This window comes from Patiria miniata, unplaced genomic scaffold, assembly GCF_015706575.1.
Source record: "Patiria miniata isolate m_02_andy unplaced genomic scaffold, ASM1570657v1 HiC_scaffold_16, whole genome shotgun sequence".
Taxonomy (NCBI): Eukaryota; Metazoa; Echinodermata; class Asteroidea; order Valvatida; family Asterinidae; genus Patiria; species Patiria miniata.
The window spans coordinates 15836383-15859168 of NW_024037054.1; positions in this window are offsets into that span (position 1 = coordinate 15836383).

The window sequence follows — 22786 nt, forward strand, 5'->3', positions numbered from 1 at the left end:
ACATGCATATATGCAGAATACATAATGGCAATCTAGTCTCAGCTGTTTTGTATTCAAATGTGGTTTAAACATTGGAACACCTACACTATGCGAATGTTTCTTTGTCTTTACCGGTATTTTGATTCTTTTTCCCCCTATTTCTATCGTCTCCCTCCTTCTGATGTAGCCCTACTTAAAACAAAAATCCATCAGAAGTCATATAGCCCCACTTATTACATATATTCATTGTCTACACAAGGTTTCAAAAATTGAGAAGAAGTAAGAATTTTCCAGCTTGGCTCTTGTTTTTTTTCTGACTTGGCAATTGGATTTGCGAACGGATTGAATATTTGGGCGATTTGCGACCAAAACAGCTTTAAAAACGGATGAGACTCGCCGCGGAATCTGAATAAATCAATACGGCGGGCTAAAACTACTCTGTGAGCGTGGGCAGAATCTGTGCATGGAGGGAATATTATCTGAGCGGTGTCGAACTTCATCTTCGTTGTCTGTTTTCCCGCCGCTCTATGTCTGGCTTCCGAATTCTGAAATTCTTAAATGTCTTCTTTTTGCCCCTCTGTTCTTCAATTATTTTTTTTCTGGAATAATGGCCAACATTAGATTCACATGAGCATCAGGCATACAATTTTTCCTTGGATCAGCTGATTTGCTTGTTTTTCACTTCAAACTTACACCATGAAAATTGAAAAAAATGCTTTGTACAGGCATGCAATTTTTCCTCCGATCAGCTGATTTCCTTGTTTTTTACTTCACACTTATAAAGCCACTAAAACTTGAAAAATACTGTAAAGATTTAGTCTGGTAAAGATTGGAGTTTCCTCTTTTTTTGTAACTTCCAAGTTGTATGCCTGTTGCCTGTGTATAAGGTCTTGTAAAGCTGGGATTTTCCTCTTTTTGTAACTTGCCAATTCCATGCCTGGAGCATGTAAACTTTACATATATGTTCAGTTGCATATAAAATCTCATACCCTGTAAAACTCCCACACCAGAGGAAGTATTTAACGGAAAAGAAATTCTATTATCAAATGAAAGCGTTTTGTAAGAAAGGCCACTGTTGAGTTCGACATGCCTTGAGAAATCTAACCAAAAATTCTTTTAAACTATTCATGTCGAACCCAGCCGTCAACGTTATTGCAATACATCATTTGGAGCCATAAGTACAGAATAAAAAATCTCTTTATGTTAAATCTTGTGCTTCGGGCTTTTCAGATACTTACAGGACTTAGAGGAATAATGGCCTATATAGATCTTTTCGATACTGGCCGTTTCTAGAGTATTTTATTTCCGATAAGTCATCTGAGCAGTACGGACAAGGATTTTGGAAAGCGATAGACATATTAGACACTTGTGCATCCTTCACCGAAATCATATAAGATAATTCCTTAATGGTTAATTCTCATCGCAAATGCCGGCGGCGCTTTTTCCGATATCTATACAACATCTGCAGCGTGTGGAACTGTGCGTTGAGTTAGAACATTGACTAATGGGTGGCTGCTTGAGTATTTTGTAGATATCAGATAGTTTTATCTCGTACTTGTAAATAAATGAGTGTATCTCTTTGCCATGCGATGAAGAGATTTGTTATTCCTGGAGAGCACTCTACATTTACATCGGCAGAGGATATGGATATCTACTTACGTTACTCTCTATGGACAAAAAAATAGACTTAAACGGTCCATCCAATTAATTTTTCGTAGGAACATATTTTGTCCAACTTTCTATTCCTTTTAAATGTAAGAAAGCCATTTGGCATCCCTGTTTGGTTAATTTGATTGAAAACATTTAAACATTTTCCATGCTTTTCCGGACAACTGACGGTGATATTGCTGTGTTGTCATTTCAGGAAGACACTGTTCTGTTTTAGGGGTTTGCTGTTCAAATTGTGAATCCAAAATTTGCTCATTGAAAACATTTGTGAGAAATGTCTGCTCATTGGCTTAATGCCATGTACTGACACAACAACGAATCACCAAAGAAAAGAAAATTTAAGACTACAAACTATCCAAAATACTAGCAACTTTTTGTGCTGAAATAGTTGTAACATTGAGGTTTCTGCCCAGAATGACAGATCACAGTTTTGCTCATGATTATGGAAATTTGCATTAGCATAAGAACAAAAAATGCACCAAAACACTCTTGAAAATGGTAAAACGAAAATTGAATATCAGGTTAAATGGAACACAAAGGTGCATTTTTAAGGATTGCATTAAAAAAATTACATTGCATGGGTCCTTTAAAGCTTTTCTTTGTGATTTTGGCTCTTTTGACATTGGTTTTTGAATTCTCGCATTTGAAATAATGGTGGAGTTGTCCTGGCTGCTGTTTTTTGTAATGTAATTTTTTTTTTAGTGGTGTTAAAAAAATCTTCTTTGAATGGCAATATGCTCCTCTTAAAAACTCAAAACAAAACAAAACAGAACAAAAAAACACTTTGGAGGACATCACATTCCAAAATTAGAAACTTTTAGCAATGAAATTGTTTCATTATCATCACTTGTAGTGGGGGACAATATATCTCCTTTCTTTTTGTAAAGTATAAAAATGTATTAATTCTTGCGAATGATTCAAGCCTTTTCATTGATTTACAAATTAATTGATTTCGATGAAATGAACTTTGTTTGGCGGATAATTTCTTCTGCCTTTCTGTAAATCACTGATTATGGGTCAAGCTAAGTATTCCCAAAATAAAAATACAGTATGTCTTCAACTTTTGCTGTAGCTTTAAAACGGGTCACCCCACAAACGCCGGCACATTTCAAGGACTGTCCTGCGAGAAACAAACAGAATTGTGATTAAGATTTACTAACAAAAATCAATGGGTATTGATCTCGTGGTGCTGTATTTTTCATTACTGTGACTTTGCGAGAACGTAACACCAGCAAAATGCGCTGCGAAGCTGCGGCCATGCAGATATCAACACCGTTGCCCGTAAATACATCACGCGGCGTCTTTATAAGCGGCTTTGCCGCATTGTGCGGGAGTTACGAAAATAACCAGTGGAGATTTAGGGGTTCGATAATGGCAGCCTATTAGGTCGTCAACTGAAGTACGAAGTCACATAAACAGTCCTCGCGGGCCAGAAAAAGACGCTCCGAGTAAAGTCGACAGTATTTGGAACGGATGGCACAGTTGGAGAACTCCCGGCCAAATCATTGTTTTCTCTGAAAATATTATGGTGCCTGACAGTGTAAACATTAATAGACAGAGAGTGATGCGTTGTTGAATGTTTGCCGATGACAAATATAAATGAGTTGATAAAGGTTAAGCCAATATCATAGCTTATTAAAATTTGGGGCAGAGCCAGTACACACAAACAAACAAAATTAGAGTAATTTTGTGGAATACCTATTTACTGATTCATTTTTGGATTTTCAGATTTTGATTCTGACGCCTGGGCTTTAGCGAGTATAACTTTAAAAAGTACAATGCAGGTCACAGGCACATTATATTAAGGGAATACCATATTTGGCCGGTTTTAAACAAGTACGTTTAAAGCCGGCTAGGGGCCTGGATGCGGATTATGCATTCCCAAGCCAAAAGCAAAAATGCTACTCAGGATTCTCACAGTCATGGACAAATCCTGGAATTTAAAGCTATTGTGAACATTCATGGGAAAAATCATTGAATTTTTTTATTTCAATACAAGGAGACATGGAAAGTTCATAATGTGAACTTTTTTTCTTGTAATATTATTATAAGAAAAAAAGTCATGGAACCCTGCATGACCCATAGTTCATATTATACGTGTTGATGTGTAATATTGAGCTATATGGCAGTCTTCCAGTTTAGGCCACACAAAAAAAGGGTTTCTGGTATGGAGCTTGCCCAAAAAGTGGTGCGGCTACGCGGCTTTTTTTTTTTTTTCATTTTTTTTCTTCTTCAAATGTCGGCTAATGACTGCAAATGGTGCCCAGCTAAACTTAGTGCAAATATATGGGAGTCCATGCAGAGAGGCCACATAAAGCTTATTCTCGATCATAACCCCATCTAAATACACGTTAAAATTGTGCAGCAGCAGGATTCCAGTCAAACCAGTGAGTTTGGCAGTTTTGAGACATCAACTTTCATTGGGAAAAAACTTTTGCATTTTGCCGATGCGCATGGCTATGGCGACGCGCGCGCATACCAGAAACCGGAGATTTTTTTTTGGCCTTACTGCACTTCCTCTTCATGCATGTATGCTCTATCGTCTTGTTGCATGTTCAGTGCACCATTGTGATGTTCTTTTTGTGGTGTTCAGTGGACTTGTGTCAAAATGGAAGGCTGAAAGGGAGTGCATGGCGTCTTTTGCCTCAGTGTGATGAATGGCCAGGGTATTGTAAATAGGCTGCTACGATGCCACAACAGTGTAGGAACTGGGCATGGAAAGTCCCAATTATTTCCTGGAAAAGTCTTGGAAAAGTAATTTTCATTTTAAGATTTGTTTTTGACATGCCTTTATTTGAACAAGAATAATTTCAAAATTCTTTTGAAAATCAAACCAAGACTTACCAGTGATAAAGTTAAGATTCCAAACTTTAAAATGATATAAAAATAATGGCGGTAAGTGTTTCCATGGCGATGCTAGAGCCTGGCCCAAAAAACATGTTGCAGTATTTTAGGACACCCTGTAAAAATATTACTTCATCGAAGCTCGAGTAAAAATTCGATTTTTAAATTGAATGAATTTCACTCTAAAACGTCTAGTCCTTAGATTCAGTCCCTGGGAATGAATCTTCACTCTTTAAAATTTAGAGAGCAACCCATTGGTCATATCTGTATTATAAACAGATGCCAGCCAATTAGAAATGTCCATTCATCTTATCAGTCTGCACAGCAGTTTAATAAAATAATTGTGGCAGCTGCCTAAGGCATATGCGGTGATTATTTCATCAGTATTAAGGTGCAAAATAAGACTGAGTCATTATCGGGTCAGCTCCCAAAACACCCTGGGGAGTGGGGATGACCTTCAAAAGTCAGTCATGGACGTCTTGGAACTTGTTACATCACTTCTAGTTTCCAGTTCTACTCCTTCATTTGTTCAACTCGCTGTCATTTTGAAGAAAACAATAAAAGAAAGACATTTCCAAAGAACTTGACGCATTTTGGAATTTTCCGTTAGTAGTTTGTTGGTAATTGGGCGAATCTGTGAATGGGTGCGCGCAAGCATTGACATAACGCACATGCATGCAAAGTTGCTATTATTTGTCCGTTCAGTGGGTGACATCGCGTAACTGCAATCGGCTGAATGAGAACGTGTTCCGGATGCTGTCTTCGGGTGCAATTCAAAACATGGCTCGGCAACCTTCAAATTAAACCAAGATCCTAAAATATTGTTTTCTCAGAATATACAGCCTTCACAGAGCTAAACGTTCATCAGTTGAAGTTGTTAAGCACCCGTCTTTAGATTTTGAGCACTTGCTTCAAATGCACAAATGACAAAAAATCTACCCTACCTTTAATGAAATGCTTTCTATAAAAGCATGTTCTACAGAAAAACACAGTTTGTAGACTTGTTTAAAATTCTGAAGTCAACCAGACGGTGTGACTTTAAGAAAGTACAAGAAACCCTGATACCTGAATATGATCTACAATGACTTTTCCAGAACATAGAAACCTAGCTGGGTACTAATGTGCTAATTATTGAAATACGATACAGCAGCATACACATGAGAGGACAACCCATGATTTGTTGGCGAGAAAGCCGTGTCCGAAGCACTTGGCTACAGCTGGCAATAACACATGAGTCTATGGGAAGTAGCCGCAGCCACTAGCCAGTATACAAATATGGAGTGGCTCAGAGTGAAATGGGAGGAATATTATCGCAAGGTAAAATCTGGGCTTTTCCATCACGAGGCGAAGCTGAGTGAACTGGAAAAGTCTAGATTTTACCGAGCACTAATATTCCTCCCATTTCACAATTTAAGGCCACTCAATATTTGTTTTATATAACTGACATATAGATCCTTGTCATTTGAATAGTATTTCCCATTCCCCATGAGCGAATGGGACTTTTTGAGCCCCGGAATGAATGGGAGCATGCGATAACGAATGTCACGTGATGTGAGTTCTACCAAACAAATGACAAGGATCTGTATGTCAGTTATATAATGACTTCCATAGGTACACCTGAAATTTCCAGTCATATCCAAGCGAATCAGATACGGCCAAAGACCGATTGCACAGGATTAAATTTCTGATTTTGTTCTCCATCTTTAAGTTTTGCCTCCCCCTCCTTGTGCCCCTCCCCTTTTTCCATGCCCTCCTGTGAATCCTCACTGTACCGTACAACATCTTATGTGAGTTCAGATGTGTAAATGTCAACATAGAAGTTTGGTGGCATCCTTCTTAGATTTGTGTTTATTTTTATCTGTCTTTCCAACAACAAAAAATCATGCCAGTGAAAGTCAATATTTCCAGGGAATAGGTTAAATATATAGCCAAAGTGTTGGGTAGATGATTGAAATTGGAGGGGTATCAATGTATACTGCGTCACATCCATCATTTCGTCGGTCGTTCTATGAAATAAAGCGTGTCTTATTCAGGGTGCACCACAGAGTAATATATATCATGTTGGCTTAAGTACACAAGATATATCACCGTGTACAAAACATGCACGTATGAGGTACGTCCATTTGAGATGCAAGCAATCATTTTAGAGCAATGTGTGGAAAGATTGTAATAGGGTGTATCTTCTTTCTGCCTCGTAGATCACTACAAACAAAAGTAGTATACCTCATACATATTCACGATCGAGAGACGAGATCTCACTGGTCCATTCACCATCACATGTCAGCCGCTAGTTTTGCCGTTTACCAAGGGCGCACACTAGGTTTCACGCACAGGTTAAATACGCATGTGTAGCAGACTATCGCACCGATTACCAGTGCGCTAGTCTACTACGCATGCACTTTACGAAGTAATTGTGGAACTAGTGCTTGGAAGTACTGTGCACACATAAACATCGCCCATGCAGCATGCAGCATGCAGCAGCCACATGAAAAGATGGGGCACACGCACAACAACATTTTGCCGAAAAACTCACGTGTAACTTCATGACATTTTTGTGAATATGTATGAGGTATAGTTAAACAAATAAAACATGGTTTAGTTTCGGTTGATAGTCGATATTAGCTCCCCTCTGTATTGGAAGTTGACAGACTAGTTCCTGAGGCCAATAGCCTGTCAACTTCCGATACGACCCTCAAACCATACATGTAATTATTTGTATATTGACAGATTTTGGATTTGCAGCTGCAGATTTCAACTGCATGAATTCTATATGATGTTACATGTATGTTATAGAAGTACATGTACATGGAACCTATTTGCTAACCATGTAAATAATTTTCTTGCCCTTATTTTCACTAGAGTACTAATTGTATTAACAAGTGAAGAATCTTGTACTTTTTTCTTGAACACTTTGTTCATTTCATTGCTGAAGCACCTGGCTGTTACAAAAATTCCTGTGTTACAAAAAGGGTCATTTAAAAACATAAGAAATAAATCTCATCATGGAAAGTTGAGGAAAGGCGGGGGGAATTAGATGTGTCCAGGGAAAAAAAAACACTTTGGAAATTACTAGTGCTCTAGGCTCTGTACAAAATCACATTTTCATATCTGCACAGCCTCAGCAAAAACAAAAACAAATTAATTATTACAGTATTACTAGGTCTAAAAAGAAAATTTGATTAAATTCTCTGTTTGTGCCCTGCAGTTACTGGAATAGCAAATTACTATCTGGCCTGATAGAGGTTGAATGTAGGATAATGGAGCACCCGTCCTTTATACTACCGTACAAGCAACATGTTGCCTCAAGTTGGAAGAGCTTCGTTATGGGTCATAGTACGGTCAGATTACCCTACCGGGGGATTGAGATTTCAAATACTAATCACTGGTGTCATTGGAGATTTGTGAAGATACTACACTGTGCTTTTTTCTCTTGTTGCTCGGGCTTAATTAGTCGGCCAAGAATCCTGCCTTGCTGGCAGGGGCGTAGGATTGGCAAGGTTGGCAGGTACGGGTCATTTTGGGCTTTGTGGAGCAAGTTGGGGGCGAGGACTTGGGGTTAGCCGTAATTCAACTAACTTCACTGAAATGCAGGAAGGTTGGACTTCTCCAGTCGACTGTTTTGAATCGGGCACGGTTGCAATGCTGCATGGTTACAAATAACCGCTTGCCTCTTAATGCACAACGGGGAGCTAAGATCAAGAGGTTTTGTGATGGTGTTTTCACCAGAGTTTGACAGGAGGCGTTAATTGCTATTGGTGGCAGATGTTGCTATTGGTGCCCAAGCATAAGTTGCGAATCAAACGCAAATCGCGAATCAAACCACTAGTCGTCTAATGGTTCTCGCCCAAACTTACTAATATACTTCACATCAGTTTGAAATTTTGATAATAATAATAATAATAATTTGGGGGGGGGGGGGGCTAATCATCCTTACTCGCAGCTGAGAAGCTGAATTGCGAAGGACGCGGCTACAATGTGGTCGAGCTGAAGGCATGTAAAGGCGCCTTTGGCAGCTGCCATACGACCTATGTGTGACCATGGAGCACAGCCAGAGATCGAAAGTGTTTGATTTTTGCAGAGATAGCAAAACTGGAGAGCCCGGAGAAAAACCCTCGTGGCACAGGAGAAAATCAATGCACAACTCTACTCATATATGGTCCAAGCCGGGAATCGAACCCGGGCCAAAGTTGTGAGAGGCAAGTGCTTTACCAACTAGCCACCCATGCTACCCTATTGATAATACTTATATGAGTATACAAGTGCACAAGGAAAGACTGTCATGCACCTTCAGTTACAACCCTTAGGCAACTACTTTGGAATAATCATCAAATTTTTTCTTATGCACTTCCTCACTTGATTCCAAGCTTAAAATCTTGACCATTTCAAACAAATTAGGATATTTGGGGGGGGGGGGGCCTCCTTTGTTCTTTTCCCTAGCTATCTTAAGCAGTGACACATTCGTAAGCATTTTGTGAAAACAAGTGCAAGTACGCGAGGAAAACTTCCAGTAGATGCAATTTTGTTTTCCGGTGTTCTATAATTGAACTGTACCGGTATGATCAGATTAGGACAACTCCCAACTTGTTAGAAAACAGGATTCAAAATGGTAGCCATATGCAGCCTTCAGTCACAGGTACTTCAGTTCTGGCCAAAACTGCTATGTTAGAGCGCCGTGGTCTGGAGCATTGAATTCATGGTCTGCGGGTAATTCTGCAGGTTGTGGGTTTGAGTCCAGCCTGCAGCTATGGTGCGTGTGCCCTTCGGCAAGGCACTTCGTCACTCTTTGCTTCTCTCCACCCAGGAGTAAATTGGGTACTTGTGAGGGCAGATGGGGTTATTGTGGTTGATTTGAGTGCTTTGCGCTGAAATGGCAGCATGGAGCTGTATGCTCCTCGGGGAGCTGAGATTGTCTTTGGAATGTTTCATTGGCCCAATGAGCAGGGGTAATAATGATGTAGTGCCTTGAGCAGCAACAATGATGGATGCGTGTGCTTTATAAATACCCATTATTTATGGTTACATAAAGTATAAAAATTGCATCATAAATGTGCACACAGATTTCACCCCATTGTAGTACAATTAAGTCCCATTATCTACATGCAAAGAGTTTATTTCCGTGAGAAAGTTTCACGGTTAAAAATTTTATTGAACATACATATAGTCGAACAGCTGTTTCTATTAAACTACATGTGCATTTTTCATTTTCTTGTATTCTTAAATTGTGTTTAACTGTATAACGGCCATCAAAACTGACTTTTTGCAACCAGGAGAGGGCGGGATTCGAAAAGGTAACAAAATGGCGGTTGGAAAAAACTCTTCATGCACTTGTTTATGCTTGTACATTTGTGTATGTTTGTTTCATAACATTGCCATGGACCTCATCTTCATTGTTGTTTTCACCCCGAACATTGGCATGGCATCTCCTTGACTCTTCCCGCATCTCTTTCTCTACCTTGTGTTTCAAAACATCGCTGTGAGTCTCATCTTCATCATGATCCTTGTTTTCATCCACTACATTGCCGTGGCATCTCCTTGCCGCATGTCTCTTTCTCTGCCTTGTAATGACCCCCCCCCCCCCCTGAAGCCATCCGGTTTAAGCATATTAGATTGAAACCCTGCTGTTGGCCTCCATGGCTAAAATGAGCGGGCAGACCTCCGCCGTACCGGTTGAGGTTGCACGTCAGCGCGCAGCCTGTCGAACGCATAATAATACCCCCTGTGCCTTCGATAGCTCGGGGCGCTCTTAGGTGCGCTGGCAGACTGCCGTCTCATTAGGCATATCATGTGATATACTGAACGCAAAAGCCAAAAGGCTGTCTCACATCCAGCCAACAACGTCCGGCATATTAATGGTCAAAGCTCAAGTCTTTTCATGTTGCGCATCTATGGAAAATTATGTAAACTTTAATCTTTATTTAGACATACATGAAATAAGAACATTTAATATTATTTAGTTGATTACAAATATTGATAGCTTTCTTCTTATTATTGCTGGATTATTCAACTACTTTTTTTTAAAACTTTTTGTGGGAATAAAAATATTCCATGATGCTCAAAATATACTGTCATAGGCATTGTACATGTATATGCAAGTGTATGCCATTTTGCTGAACTTGAGAATATTCCAAGATATGTACACAGGGTGTGACCTTAGCGGTAGTCCGCTAGCCAAATGCGAGTAAAAGCAGCGTTGAACTATTCGGAACCGTTTTCTGGCGAGTCAAAATTTTCCGTGTATCCACAGATTTTCACAGTTTCAGAAAGCCAGTCTTAGAAAAAAATAATAATCTGATCATGCCGTTGTTCTCTCTTTCTGCATGTTCTCTCTACAGGTTTCTTCAGGCTTGCGGGCAACATTGCCTAGGGCATTTTTAAGAAACACTTAGTGTCATTAGCAGAAACGAAAAAATAATTACAATCACGGTTTTATCGAGAGGCTTCCTAATGAAGCTGCGTGTGTGGGTGGGAATGATACGAAACGTAAACAACAACGAGCAGATGATTAAGTACAGGACAGTATGTAGGAATTCAACCGCGAATTTTCAAAATGGCTTCTGGTTAACAATGGTTTGTTCCATGTATTGTGATACACCCTATTGCAGGATGAATGCCTTGAGCCCTTGTTGTCAATCGTGTTCAGAACTGATATTGCGGCACGAATTATGTGTTAGGCACAACATTTCACACATCATTAATGTGCCACTCGCAAATCCCTGACGTCCACTGAAACTGCAGTTGCGTGCTTAGTATGCCCCCATAATTTAACTAGCAAACTGATTCAATTTCCAGGCAGAGAAAATAAAAGAATGAGTGGCACTCTCTTTATTGGGGAATGTCTTCAAACTCAATTGGGTGACTGGATGTTCTCATTTGAACAAGTAAACTCCAGGGAGGAGAATTAAAGGTAGGGTAAGATCATTTGCAGCTATCCAAAAAGCAACTGACCAAATTATTGTTTTAAAAAAAACTCACTTATGGTTTAAATTAAGATAGTAATGGCACTAAACTCTCTGTGAAATTACTCTTTTCTGGCATGCTGTCATTTTGAAGAAAACAATTAAAAGAAGGTCATTTCCAAAGATGAGTCGAGTGATGCATTTTTGGAAATTTCTGTTAGTAGTTGATTTGTAATTGGGTAAATCCATGAAAGCGTTGACACAATGCAAACGCACTGCGCAGTTGCAATAATTCATTGGTTCAGTGCGTGACATCGTGTAGCTGCAAACATCTGAATGAGAACATTTTCCTGATGCTGATTTCGGGTGCAATTCAAAGTATGACTCGGCAACTTTTGAATTGGAATTGAGATCCTAGAATGTTGCTTTCTCAGAGAATACAGCATTCACAGAGCTAAAAGTTCATCAGGTTAGTTGTTAAGCACCCGTCTTTAAATTTTGAGCACTTTTGTTGCTTCAAACGAAACAAATGCACAAATGACAAATGATCTACTCTACCTTTAAGCTGATGGTTCATACAGTAATTTTGAGGATTTTCTGTGCAGAAATGACTCAATGAATGTCATTTACAGCTGGTGTACATTGTGGGTTGTATTTCAATGTACCTGAACTTCTGCATTTTAAATTCTAGAACAAAATATTGTGAGGATTTAATATTGAACTCTAAAGGTTGATGAAATTGTGCAAAGCTTTGTATTGTTGTCTTTCGATTCAAAACCATGATTATCAGTATTAATATTTTAATGTATTTCTTTCTGGCAATGAAACTAAGGATTCCTCGAAAGTGCCCTAGGCACTGTAGCTCGCAATTAAGCCTGGAGAAATATGTAGAAAGAAGACAATGAAGAAATTACAGTTTTACTGGTAAAATTCCAAGAAGAATATTCTGGGGGAACCTACAAAATCAGGTAGGGACTGAAAACCCAATGCACATGTGGACCAGGGCAGGAATCGAACCCGGGCTACAGACGTGGAAAACAAGGAAAGGACAACTGCAGCCCCAACCTGACTCCCCAAATCTCTGGCGCAGTTTAGCTTTAATCCAATGGTTCTTACTCTTTCGTCTGTTAAAATTCAATGTTAATTGCTCTTGAGAGCACAGTTGTATTAGTGTTAGGACTGCTGCTTTATGGATCTTAGTCTTAAGGCATGTGCTTTTAAGTTGGAGAAGTTTGTAAATTATTCAAACTATTTTGTACCCCCATTGAAAAAAATTAAGTAGTTTGGGCTGAAACAGCTTTTGATTTGCGGTATACCGCTCTTGCGAAACTTTCGAAACAGATGGAAATTTTTTACAAATTGGATCTGAGAAAAGCAAACATAGAAAAGTTTGATGCTGAAGAATGATCTCAGAAGTACAAAGCCCACCTTTGTACTTCATTTCCAAATTGAAAACCACAACATTGTTTGGCCGGGAATTTCATGTGGAGTTTAACGCTGCATGCTTGCCTATAACTTGTGTCACAGCAGAGCACAATTACTTGACATTTACCGGTAAACTTGTTGCTGCTGTGTTTGGGAGCTCAAATTCATTTCTCTGTCCTTGACGAAATAAAAAAAGGTCTAAAAATATTTCATCCTCGTCTAAATATAGACAGGGGCTCATTCTCGGACCCCTGAAAGTCACATTCACGTGTTTATACAATCTGCGGCATATATTCTGCATTACCTGCAATGTGATACTCGAGAAGGGTAGAACTTGTGTTTGCCCGGACGTGCTGTTTGAATAGATGGAAGGGATAGGGGTAGTTCGTTGACCTAATTGATTTCTATTCCATGGAAGCCAGCACAGCCGGAAAAGAAAAATTGACTTTTCAAATTCCCGTCAAAATTTCATCTGCAGACCGCAATTCATTCTACTTATACCGGTAGACACGTGAACTCCTGTCCCCCCCCCCCCCTCCCAAGAGTAGATTAATTTGCATCTATCATCGGTCCCTGTGCCATTATCAGGACGTTCTTGTTGGCTCACGGATAGTCTGCGTGTATCTCTGTGCGACAATGCCAGGTATTCAGACACGGATGGGGGATTTACTGTTTTACGTCAGAAATCCGTACCAGGTGGGGAGCATCCACGCACACGCACATCGCAGCTTATATAGCATTCGTCGGATCTCATGCAGACATTCGTTTATGCCACGGCGGGCGGGCAGCCTGCAGTTGTCTCTGACGTGAATGCCGCATCATGATCAAAGTCCCGGAAATAGATTGGGATACAATTAGCTTTGCTGGATAGCATTGTCCCGAAAGTTGGACATGATAGCTCAGTAGGTGTTGGAGCCTCGTTCCGTAGTTCCGTTCATAATCCATCAAACGCGGCTGAGGGTCGCATCTATGCTCTTAGCCATTTGGACTTGGCCTGGGCATGTTTCTTTTCAAAAAAATGTGTGTAGGGCTCGAGGGAGATGAATGTTTCGTTGAGAATTGTCTTTATTTTTGTTGACATGCTGGATTAAAAATATTGTGGAACAATTTAAAACGGGGGTTTTGTTCATGAACAGCTTGGCTTGGATAGAAATCTCTGTAATGAATCTGACCTTATCCCAGAGCCTCCCTCTACAACTAGGCAAGTACTCCAGAGACCTTCAAAGCAAATGAATATCAAATGCTGTTGTTTATCATGCTGCGTAGCTCTTGAGTAACTTAATACTACTTGTCTCTACCTCGCAACGGTCTTGACGTGTGTACATCTGCACATGGACTTGACATTCTTTCCGGCCCCCAGAAAATGCTTGAAGGGTCTTGTGTAGTTGGTTAAGAGGACTTGACAAAGTGACTGTTACCAAAACCAAACAAGCTTATGGTCGTACAGTCGCATGCTCACAGCAGAAATAGGAACGAATAATAATGGATGAGCGGGGATCCGGTAAGGATCTATGGGTCGATTTTGCCGTATTGCCGGCAGCTTCCAGGTTAGCTACACCTGGTGCTCTTGCTGCCAAGATGCCACGTGTGGGCTGGACTTGACTTGCGCTCTGGTCATTGGCTGGTGCGTTCCTGTAGCCGTGCACCAGTCTGCTGGGAGCCATTTGCATAAAACATCTAGCCTGTGGGGAAAAAGATCAAAAGAACCTTAAAAAAAAAAAAGTAAGAACCTAAAAAAAAAGGATGACGTGTCAGTATTCTTCGTTGCTTTGGGGGTAATATCAGCGATATCCGGAGTGCAGTCAATCGCACCTGAGTGTTCATGTGTGTGGGTAGAGTTTTATTTCTAAATCTTTTGGGTGGTTTATACATTTTTCCAGAAGAAGAGGAAATGCTTTCTTTGGTTAAAATAAAAGTTAGAAATGAGATGGAAGGTGGACCTTAGGCTCATCAAGGGAAACAGCAAAGTGGCCATCATCTACACATTCGTGTCCCAGTTACAGAAGCCTCTCAGGTGTAACTGATCTTTTTTTGTTTCTATTTCTGCGCAATCGTTTAAATGTTTCCTGAATGAAATTGTTGGCCACTGCGGAGGTGAAAGTGTAGGTAGCTGCTAAACTTAGAAGCGGAATTGAAACATTTCCGAATTTGGCTGTACTCTTGAATGCTTTTTGCCTCTATAAAGGTGAGTGTAGGTCTGATGTAAGGACATTTTGGAACACTGTGCAGCTAGCTTGGACGGTTCTTACAAGATCTTCACACAGATTGCATTACAAGACTGTAGCTGGAACTGCAGATTTGCATCGAGGCAAGTACATGTACGTGATGATAGACCTTTTAGATAAATCTTGGCTTGTTTGATAATGGATTCCAAGTGAGTCTTCTCTTTGCCTTTCTGGACTTGAAGTGGAGCCTTTTTTTGTCCTGAAACGGTTCTTGTTTTGTTACAAGCAGTCGACTGTGGAATTTGTGTCGGCATTGATGGGTAGTGTACACAGTCAAGCAAAAGGTTGATGTTGCGAAATGGTTTGTGTTACCCTCCTTTGCTTGCAACAAGTGCAAGAGAGTTTTGCTTTCGAAATGTACAATTGTGCGGTTGCGGTTGTGGAGGCAGAGAATATTCAGTAACTGAACATCTGTCTTGTTAGTTCAGCTCTCAGGATAGTCGGTTCAATATTTGATACTTCGAGAGTTTTCTCAAAGTGCTCGTGTCCTGTGTGACAATCCTGCCTTCAGTTTGTGTAGCTAGACATTTCTGGGTCATTCTGTTGGACATGATGTTTCTTGTGTTTGAGGCTGCTGTTACAGTGGATGCAAAAGGAATGCAATTCATGTTACTGCGAGTCATGTCAAATTGTGGAAATCTTGCCAAGTGTGGGAGTTTGGCATTTAGTTAAGGCTCATACGTGTAGGCGCGTGTTAAATGTCAAGTGAAACAGTATCAGTGGAAAGTCTTCCTTGTTTCCAACCTCACATCTTGGGTTTTAATGGATATCATATTTAGTTCAGCTTTCTGAATTAGCAGTCACTTAAAACATAATTTCTTGCCGGTTTATGAAATTGTTTGTCTGAATACATGTTTGATAGGTTAAAAGGATGAAATGGTTTAGACTAAGAAACACTGCAGTCTTGTTCGTTGTAGTACATTTAATGGCAATTCATAAATCTCCTAAAACATAATTAGCTTAAGACAGACGTGGTGAAATGATGGTTTTTTTCACATTGAATTGAAAATGTATACATGAACTAGGTGAGTTCATTTGCTATTTGTACACCAGAGTACATGGTGTTCAAAGGAAATGTCTGTTTTAAATTTCTTTACTTGCAGAGAAAAACATGACTATTTTAGCACAGAAATAAAAAAAGATACATTTTAAAAGGAGCTTTCAAAAAAAGTTTTGTCTTTAACTTCCTTGACAATTCAATTTAGAAAAATACTGAACAAAAAACCCAAATGTTTGAGCGAATTGTTTGATATCTAACCCAATATCAGTGATGTTTTGACAGAAAATGGGCCATATTTTTTTCTAAGTAGATCAATATAGTCAAAAAGTACAAAAAGAAAGTTTCACAGAACACATTGATCTGGGGCAAGCAAAATTCCCAAACATTGATAAAAAAGATTAAACCATGTCTCTAGCTTGAACAGAAAATAGGTCAAATGATAAACATGCACAGGAACTGAGTGACGGGACAGGGCGTTCCTTATCTGACTACTTCCTTGACATTTCAATTTGGCGAATTGTGTGGGATGTAGCCAATATCAGTAATGTTTGATAGAAAAATGGGCCATGTTTATTTCTAGTAGAAAAACATAGACAAAAGTATACAACACAAAAGTATAACACAGAACACATTGATCTGGGACAATAAAAATTAAAAAAAAAAATGATATGAAATTAAACCAGGAAATAGGCCAAATGATGAAAATGCACAGGCTGACCTGCCAGCATGTGGAAGTATGTTGAAATTAGGTCAAATGATAAGAACGTACTTACTTGAATTCATTGTCACCTCACTCTATATTGCCGGTATGCACAGGCATGTAATATGTCATGGCAATTGGCATGTATAGTTGTGTAAGTACGCACAGTTTGTGCATGACACAAATTGGAGTTTCAATTTTAGGGGTCAGTTGCGCTCAGCGTGACCGAGGAACTCACACGTAGCATTGCTGTGATGAGCTGTACAGCCATTTAGTGTTCCTGTCGTGGGATACGTTACTCTTGTATTCATTGTGATAGTGTTGGTATAAAAGTCTGCAGCCACATTTTTCTTGTGTATTTGTCGTCGGTACAGGAAGCTGATCCACACGTGGAATGTATCCGGATGATAAGTATATCGTGGTAATTGTGTTCAGGGGCAAAGGTTTTTCTATTGCCTTTTCGTGATGTGTGTTGTTACGGAAGCTGGTGGTATTTAGAGGGTGAATTTTGAATGAATTTTCTCCAAGATGGATCCAAATTGAAGACTGTCTTCAATTACAACATGGAAATTTAATTTGATTTCTCTTCTGCTTTGTGATGTACTTTTTTGTGGTCTTATGATTAAGATATTCTTGAGTGAATTTTACCTGACTCAACCAGAACCAGAAGTTTCAATTGTGATCATGGAGCTATACAAAAATATCTGAGTGTTTGTTTATAATTGGCTTGTATGGTGAATTAGACTGTTTTTTTAGATGTAGTAGAGTTTATTTACACCTGGCTTACCTGTTTGTTTGGCGAATCAGCTAACCAGTTCCTTTTTCAAGGCGGTCTGTTTTCAATTGTTGTAACAATTGGCATGTCAGGGTTTTTAAAATATCCACTGTTCTTTAGAATTGACAAGCACAGACTCCAGGTCCGGACTTATCAAGTGACCAGTGATTTAATATTTCCTAAGATGTCATTTCCTCCTATTTTACTTCCCGTTCTGCTGCACAATGCAACATACATACATGTCGTTAGGTCTTAGCGCAGTTTTGTTTTGATAGCTTATTTCTATTTGGTGTGTTTTATTGCAAGTAAAGCAGGCATCTACCAAAATTTAAAGCAAAATTGATCTCCTTCTTGATATCCCAACGCAGTGGAAATATGGACAAGGTGTTTTTGGATAGTGTCCGTGATGGTGTCTGGCCATTGCTAGCACTGTGCGAAGCTGATATGTAAATCAGTTGGTGAAAGATGAAAGCCTTAATTGGGACAACGGATAGCGTTACCTTATTTTATTCTTTATGTTGTTGCTGGATTTCCAGCGACGACTTCATATGCGAATACAGATGAGGATTATTATTCAGTAGTTGGTCGTGGGCGGGGCTAATGTATGGAGTGTCAAATCACCAACTACGAAATTTGAATCTAGTATACGTCATCTGTATTCGCATACGAGGTCGTCACTGGAAATCTAGCGACAAATTAAAGAAAAAGATAAGCCAGCACGATCCGTTGTCCCAAGGCGTTATTCACCAACTGATTTGCAAATTGCAGCTCTGGGGCTGTGAGTTTGTTGTTTGTACTTCGCACAGTGCATAGTGTGGCTAGCTTTTATATTAGAGGTCAGATAGGGTCACGGACCAAGGCTATGAAGTATGTAAGGCCATGTCCGAATTATTTAACGATGACTTGCAATGAACTTGAGCCTTTTGAAGTGGCTGATAGAACCACTTTTCATATAGACATGCACACGTGTGTTACTGCCAACACGTAAGACTTAGCTAGGTAATTTCAACATGGCTCTCGTCACTTCCATATCTAAAAGTCCACACCAGGACGGTTTCACAAGCCCCAGGACACCAGAAGTAAAACTCGTCAAGTTTAATGAAGAAAGTGTGGAATTGATGCATACACAAGCCATGTTCGCACATGTCTTTTTGCTGGGCCAATTTAGTTTAATTGGTCTGCAAAAGTCTTCAAACTATTATGGGTTTATTCCTCATATCGGATGATTGGAGAAGCAGATTTTTTTTCCAGCATTCATACTGTACGTGTTTCTGTGGTCTTTCCGCTCTGCAGCATTTGTACTGCAGGGCCAGTGCATTCAGATGATCTGTTTGTTCCCTCCACCAAGGAGGTGATGTTTTCACCAGCGTTGGTTTGTGTGTTAGTTGGTTGGTTGGTAAGTGTGTTTGCCTGTGAACAAGATAACTCAAAAAGATCTGGACGGATTTTCATGAAAATTTTTCTAGGGGTGGTCCTTGGTGCAAGTACAAATCGATTAGATTTTGGAAGTGATTCGGATCTGCATCTGGTTTTTTTATCTTGCCAAAGTGTGTGTGGTTGATATTTATTTTAAACTCAATCTTTGAATTTAGATTAAGCACTGGGTTGAATTCATTGCAGGTTTCCTTATACAGGGTGAGTCAAAAAAACTGAAACCCAAATGTCGGGACCATTGTTTTAGTGAAGTTCTGCATGTAGCACTTTTAAAATATAGAATATGAAAGCCCAATTCATAAACTTTCTTTTAGTACAAGAATCATTTGAATCACTCATGTACTTTTCAAGTTACGGAATTTTAAACACAACCACCGTTTTAAGGTTCTGTCCACGGATCAAAACAAAGTTCAGTGTTCTTTCAGCAAGACAAAAACAAATCATTTAGGGATGCGTGTGAAGTGTTTTCGTTATGCTGAAAGAACGCACACCTTTTTTGTGATCCAGGGACAGAACTTTAAAATGGTGGTTGTGTTTAAAATTCCTCAACAACTTGAAAAGTACGTAAGTGATTTGAATGATTCTTGTACTAAAAGAAAGCTTTTGAATTGGGCTTAATGTCCTAGATTTTAAAAGTGCTACATTACAGAAATTCAATAAAACAATAGTCCCGACATTTAAGTTTCGTTGTTTTTTTTTACTCACCCTGTATGTTGTTTAAGTATGACTATATTTCATTTTCATTTCCCTTTTTGCTCTTTAGTAAATTTGTCCAATTAATGCTTGTAGATTCAAAACAAAAACGAAAGACCTACTAAAAACTAGTACATGTATGGTATACATGTGTCATTTATATAGTAGTGGTGGGAGAAATCAGAGATTTCGAAATCCGGTTATACTAATTTTTTTTTTCAAACCGAATAACAGTTATCCAATTACACTGGTATTTTCAGTTCAGCTCACATTCATGCTAAAAAAGTGACTAGCGAGATGCCACATTCAATGTGCTCCAGAGGTGAAAATGGTGTAATGGTGAAAAAATGGGCGGGAACTCTCTGATCAGTCAAATTAGTAGGCTATTTATGAACCAAGAAGACCACTAGCGAGTGAATGCGGTTACAATCAGAGACCATGAAGCAAATTGGGAGATGTGCCAATTTTATTCTTTAGCCTGTGTCACAAAAAAATGGAAGGCTTAATTTTTTGTCAGGTTGGGTTTTAATATCCAGTTTTCAAAATCCAAACCGAATAGTGGACTTCAAACCGAATTAAAAAAAAATCCGGATATTAAATCCCACCACTACGTAGGAGTCAATGCAATTATAGTCTAGTTGTGTGTACCTGGGAAGAATCTTCTGGCTCTAGGCCTAATGGGTCGATGAACCCACGCTAAAAGCACCATTGCTCTGCAACGTGCAATTGGAACGGTATCAAGGGTCTTAGTTGATCCCACGAGGGCATTAATTTTCATTAGGTGGGACACAATCTGTCCAGATTAGTGACCCTTTTTGAAATAACCTTGATGAGATTTATGCTGATGAATCGCATATCGTGTAGCCATTCCAGAGGAAAGGGTGAAAAATGCATGTACTGACCAGGGCCCAATTTTATGCATGCCGCTGTTTACTCTGCTTCCTATAACACAGTAATTTTCGCGTACTGCAGCACAAAATTCCGTGCGTAGGTATAGCATATTTTAGGGGTTAGTGAGGCAATTTTACTTATGCGTATGCGTACCTCCTGTAAATAAGGATTCTTGGGCTCACAGGGTTGTAGCACAGAATTTTTCTGCTCGTGCCGTTAGCACAGAATGGTGATGGTAATTAGCGAAGAAATATTTGGTTAGCAAGCCGTGCAATTGGGCTCGCACAGCAGTGGTGATTGCTCAATAGCACAAAGTTGTATGTGTGGTGAGATTTTTTGGGGGGTGGGGGCGGGGGCTCTTAACTTTTTCCATCCCTTTCTCTTTGAAATTTGTCGGTTATATTTTCTGTGAAAAGTGATTGCAAACTCCAGAGGTTGCAGTTTTAGCATCAACACAATTAATCCCAAAAAGGTATAAACAAAATTTCAACAAATGGCCAGAAGAATTTACTGCAGAATTCCCGAGTACAATATTGTAATGCACACGATTATTAAAATTACAAGTCCAGCCCAAGATTATGGGATAAACACTGGCCTCTCTATTTCTTAGTACTTATAAGGTCATACTGCTTCTTTTTAAATATTTCCCAAGTGTTTGATGACAAACTGTTATTTGCTTTACTTAGGGGCCATTCAGAATTTTCAATGTTTTAAAATTTCGACTTTTTTTCCAAATTATTTTGACCCACCCACCCACCCACCCCTAATTTCGATTAATAAAAAACTGAACATGTACATGTACGTGCACTTGCATGTACATATACTTGAACATGAACATGTATACCCCTGTTCATGTATGTCTAGTTCAGTGACGGCGTGAAGTTGTCGGTCTTCCTCTTTTGCACTGGTGACTTTCAGTTTTCTTGTGTTTTGCCAGCTGATATGCTGTTGGGAATGACAGGTTGCAGTTTTGGAAGCCACAAAGATGACCATGGTTTTTTCGTTTTCTGGATAAGGTGGATGACATGTGACATACGAGGTTGTGCCTGTCACGTGAGGTAGCTGAGAAAACAATTTGGAAAAAAGATCGAAATTTTAAAACATTGAAAATTCTGAATGGCCCCTTACAATGTTGTTTTTACTTTTCATTATAGACACGTACTATCGTGCACAGATTTTGATGATTGCCTTTAGAACACTCGCACAAATACACCCACCAGTGAATGAATTACTGTCCCCAAGGATCTTGGGGCCATAATAGCCACTCAGGTGCTTTTGTTTGTCTATATGCCTGTAGGGCATGGAATATACGATGAGTTTTCATAAACAGGCAAAATGAATTTCCATAATATAGTGTGCTTCAGTAAGCCCATTAAAATAGTACAAGGTCGTGTTTTTTTGTTTTCCTTTCATGCACTGTCCGAGCATTATTACAGCGATCAATATTCCGACAGATATCATTAGAGATTTGTATTGTAATATGGCAAGGTCGATATTCCAACCTGTTTTGTAAAGAAATTGAGTTTTTGGATATGTGTTTTTGTCTGGTATGCACAAACCGTGTTGTAGTCGGCAGATTATTACAGTGTAGTGTCAGTCAGGACCTTTGTTGCGATGGATGAGGTTGGCGTTATCCCGCGATCGTCCTCAGCCACACAGCTGATTTGAGCTTGTGCCTTGATTTTTATCGTGTGTATGAGTTCCCTAGACAAATGTGAGCTGATGCATGTTATATGCAGACCCGCTGCCCACTCGCTGCTGTCAGGATATGTACATCTGAGGCAAAAAAAAAAATTACAGTGTATTCTCTGATTTGAGTATCTGCTCGGTAGCGGTACATGAAGCCGTCTTCTAATTGGTTGAGTGCGCCGGCACTGGGGAATGGAAAATGTAGATCAGTGGAACCTGTGTTGTTGGGGGAAGCTCTGCTGTGCTGGCTCAGTTGGAACTATACAATCAGCTGAACTGGCGGGACGAGGCTGGAAAGGTGTTTGCTCGTTGGCGGATGTTATTTGCCGGACACAAAATCACACCTTAGACCTGGTTGGCAGCTTGTGTACAAAACTGGCTTTAATTAAGCGAGACTAACATAAGATGCTGTGAACTGACAGTTCTGAGGTGATGTGTCAAGTGTCCAAAAAAAGGGACCTGGAGCTCAAGATGAAAATCACACCACTATAGCAGCCAACGCAAACTATCAAAGTGTTCGCCTCGTGAATTTTACGCATGTACGCGTTCAGAGAATCTCAGCTTGAC